At 46.1% G+C, this 4,458-nt stretch overlaps 1 long non-coding RNA gene across 1 annotated transcript; it reads left to right on the top strand.

Annotated features, from left to right (window-relative positions):
- The first annotated feature begins 2,548 nt into the window (after positions 1 to 2,548).
- LOC111095952 lies at positions 2,549 to 4,458 on the top strand. Its single transcript, XR_005359754.1, has 2 exons — positions 2,549 to 2,682; positions 3,961 to 4,458. It is a non-coding gene; the product is annotated as an uncharacterized LOC111095952 (long non-coding RNA).

Genomic DNA, 4,458 nt, shown 5'->3' with positions numbered 1-4,458 from the left:
CCCATGGAGGAGACTGGTATGAAGGAGGAAAGGGTGAAAGTAGTACACCAAAAAAGGTAGAAACACTAAAGTTCAAGTGAGAATCCTGGTGGTATTTGAGTCAAGGCACCATGGCCTTCATTCCTGCCCTTTCAATGGATTTGTGTCCATTGTCCTAACATTACACTTATTCTTGCCTACCCTTAATTAAGTTGGATTTCTGACAAACTGAAGCATCTTAAGCAGAGGGGCATGGCATGATCACAGGAGAGTTTACAGTAAATACTGTAGCTGCTGTGGGGCTGGGGAGGGGTGATGAACTGGACAGAGGAGGCAGGGCCAGGAGGGAAGCTGTCGCACTATCTCAGGGAGAGTTGAGACAGTGGGGAACAGAGGTGGTGATCTCCAAATGGAGAGGAGAGGGATTGACATGAAACATATTTCCAAGGCAAAATCAGCAAATGTGGTTATTCATGAGATGTGAAGGGTGAAGAAGAAGAAGAGACAAGGATGGGTGCTGGAATCTCAGGAGGATGCTTGGGTTGTGGCCATGTGGTGTTGGAAATCCAGAGCAGTGGTTCTTAAGTTCAGGAGAGAAGCTGCATATAGAGATTTTTCAGCTTAGAAGTAGGAACTGAAGCCATCCCACTGGACCCGGGTGTCCAGGGTGATGTAGAAAGGACCAAAGGATGCTCTGCTCAGTTCAGTGTGGTCAGAGGACATCTGGTCACCAAAGAGCATGGGGGTCATAAACTTCAACCCTGAACATGTGGGAGGGGGGGCTGAGTCATATTATTTCTTCTTGGAGGTGGGGAGTGGAATGGCAGTGCCCTCCTATGCAAGCATCAGAGAAGAGGAATTCAGAGTTTGCTTGGTTGTATATTTCTTTCCCCTTTTATTTTTTAAGGGCAAAGTAGCATGAAAGTAGGCAGGTGGTAATGATCTGTGCTTATTGGAAAGAGAAAGGGGGCCATTCGGGGACATGGGATTAGTGGGGGCAGCCAAAGGAGAGACTAAATATAACAGAAAATCCCCACCCAACCCAAAAGGAATGGGGACACAGAGAAGCAGACACCAGTGTCCACGGAGCCATGCTCTGGGGTGGAAAGAGCAGGGGCTGAGTGTACAGATATTGATTCCATTCTGGTTAATTCAGCCCTCTGAGTTTCCCCATCTATGAAACAGGAATAACTGTTACTTTCTTGGCAGAACTGTTGTGGGAATTACAAATAACCAATAAAGTTCAGGTAATCTCTCGTTATCTGAACTCTGATTATATGAATACTTACTGTGATGGCTTATAAAATCAGTATCCGAGTCACAGCCCTCGTTGAAGACCTGCCTGATGAATTGGTTTGTGCACCAGCGGAACATTTAAATGAAGGGTGAGCTCCTGTGAGAGTGTGTCGTATGCACCAAAGTCCTTTCTGAGCCGTGAATCACACCCCTTTATTGCATTGTCTAATGTGTCAGGCATTATTGCTCACATCTTTGAGCAACCTTGTTCACACATTAAGTGCAAATACCTTGTAGGATATTGAAGAATCTTTGATGACAGTGGGTGAGCCCAAGTGGCCTTCATTAGTGGAAAAAGCAAAAGTGATAAAGGGTGTTGAAAGCACGGGGCACATGCATGGTATGAGCTTAGCCATGACCATATGCCCATCACTCATGCTTGTCCAGGAGACAAACTGATTGTCATTACCAGTGAGTATGGTCATGACATGAGCTGACATGTCACAGTTAAAAATGCAATAAAGAGAGCATGATCCCACAGCCGTATAACTAACTGTAAACAAAACAAAAGCAAACAGATGTCCGCTTTGATTTATTTCATCCCAATGATGCATCTATGGATTCAGATACTGGGTCATTGCCATTCATTTGCTGAGTCTAAAGTGTCAAGAAGCGAAGGGTATCTTCCAGTTGCTTGGTCTGGACACAGATGAGTGTCAGACAGCCTCACCCATCACTCACAGGACCCTCTCCTCTTCTTGCCCTACACCTGCCTCAGGAAACTTTCCTGTTGATTAGTGTGATTATTCAAATTGGATTACTTATTTTGTATGTTAAGTTGTTGTTGAATTAGTTACATATTTAATATATCATTTCATTGTAATTTACATTATAGTATGTGTCCACTGAAAGAAAACAAAATGTGTACCCAAGACTGTACAGTGTCCCTATGTGTCAATAACATCCGATGAGATCAATACTTCATATTATATAATGATATGTACTTCATATTATGTAGAAATCCTCAGTGATTTGTTAAGTAGATGTTTAAGAACTTTTAGTAAAATTTAGAAAATCAGCTGAGCTTTTGAGATGGGCTATGAATGCAATATTAACTTTTTTACTTAAAATAAAATGTAGGGGCCCCTGGTTGGCTCAGTCAGTGGAACATGTGACTCTTGATCTTGGGGTTTGAGTTCCACATTGGGTGTAGAGATTACTTAAAAATAAAATCTTAAAATAAAATAAGATAATGACATATAAGCTCCTGCTGGCCAAGTTTTCTCCAACTGCCTCGGGAGCCATGGTGACTAAGTCACCTTCAATTGTTCCACAGAACAATCTGGAAGCTTCCAGAATGATGAGAGGAGATAAACATACCCTGGAGTTTTAGCTAAATAACCTAAGAGGCTTAATCCCAGAGTTCCAGAATGTCATAGGCGGAGGAGAGGGGTCCTGGAACAGCAGGTAAGCCACCTTCCCCATCAGAAGCAAGCAGAAGCTGGCCTAACCTGGGAAAGGACTGGCCCAAAGCCACAAGATGAACTGATAATTAACACTCCTGCCTCCAATATCCGTGCTTTTTCCACTTTTCCTAGTCCAAAACTCATCTGGTCCAACCATCTCAATTACTGAGGTGGACACAGGTCACAGAGCAGATGGACTTGGCCGGGGTCACTTTGTACGCTAATGATAGATTTGGAATAAAATCAGAGCATTCTGGCCTGTAGCAGCCTTAGACACCGTGAAGTGCAACCCTCATTTAACTGTTGAGAAACCAGGCCCAGAAAAGGCAGTGAGTGATTGCATTTCTGTCGATATCTGGCTTTGCTGCCACTGGCGAGTGAGAGTGCCATCCATTGAGCACTGGCCATGAGAGACAGGGCACTGTAGGGGAGAGATGGTGATTTGGGTTGCAAAGGCCAAGTGGGAGGTTCTTATGGGAGCCCAGTTGTTGGATGAGTGGGACTAGGGCTGGGAGTGGGCTTGCACAGGAGGCAGGAAATCCTGGGTTAGAGGTAGGTGATACCAGAAGGGCCTCCATATACCATTGGAAAGAAAGCACTGACATGAAGAATCAGAGTCCAGGATTTCTGTAAGACTTGTCTGGGAACCTGTGGTCTAGTGTCCTTCAGAATAAGAGGAGCAAGGAAAGGAAGAAAGAGAATTGAGCCCCAGAATAGAGTCCAGGAGCTGGAAAGGACGCCCAATTCTTTTATTACAGATAGGGAAACTGAGGCTGACAGGGGCAGAGACTTGGCCAAGGCCGCACACGTCACAGTCAGGACCCAAAGAATCCTCTGCTGTCTGCCAGGGCAGCTCTCTTCCCTCCAACCCCATTTCATCATATCGAAAGGCAGGCTTGCTGTATCTTTCTGAAGATCTCTGGAAGCAGAGGGAACAGCTGGCTCTTTCCCAGAATCTGAGCCCTTTTATGTGTCTGCCCAAGCTCCCAGGGGTCACCCCTGGCCAAGGCTGTCGCCAGCCCTCCATCCCACAGACTGTCCTTGCTCTCTCAGCCCTTTGTTTTGGCTCCAAGACAAGATTTCCTCCTCGGATGGAAGCAGGGGTGGGTGGGTATCTCCCCTGTGCTCCAAGGCTGCCAGCCATTCTTAGCCCTTCTAGAACAGAGGCCCCAGAATAGCCTGGGGCCATCTCAGTTGGGCAGAAAATGTCTTCCAGGGAGGCTGAGGCCTTGAAGTCCTAATCCTTTTCTTACCCACAGACAGCAGTTTCTTTTTTTAGAACAGGAACTCAGAGGACACAGCTCCTTGCCTGTCCGTGAATAGTCTCCCAGGCCCGGAATTCCAGGAACCCACGTGCCGCTAGAGACATGACCCGCCTTTCAAGGTTGACCGCAGGGGAAGAGCACGTCCCTTGCAGGGTGGCTGGAACCAGCTCCAAGAGTAAAAAATTCATCCTGGCACCAAGTCTGGCACAACCGTGGACCCAACAGGGATGGTGGAGATTTGCCACCTCACCCACCCGCCTCAAATCACCCACACCCACGTCTTCCTCCGTTCACTGGACAACTATGCATTGAGCACCTACTATGTGTCAAGCCTCTTCCAGGCACCAGAACTTTTTGAATATATCACATAAAACAGACGAAGAAGCTGCTGTCAAGAAATTACTATTTTAAGAGGGGAATGGTTCAGAGACCTCTGTAGAGGGGAATGGTTCAGAGACCTCTGTACTATTTCATATAGTTATAAAGGCAGAAAGTATACAGCTTTGATGTTG

This window comes from Canis lupus, chromosome 5 (genome assembly GCF_011100685.1).
Source record: "Canis lupus familiaris isolate Mischka breed German Shepherd chromosome 5, alternate assembly UU_Cfam_GSD_1.0, whole genome shotgun sequence".
In the NCBI taxonomy this organism is placed as follows: domain Eukaryota; kingdom Metazoa; phylum Chordata; class Mammalia; order Carnivora; family Canidae; genus Canis; species Canis lupus.
The sequence above is the reverse complement of the archived record's forward strand: the minus strand, read 5'-3'. Positions and strand labels throughout refer to the sequence as shown.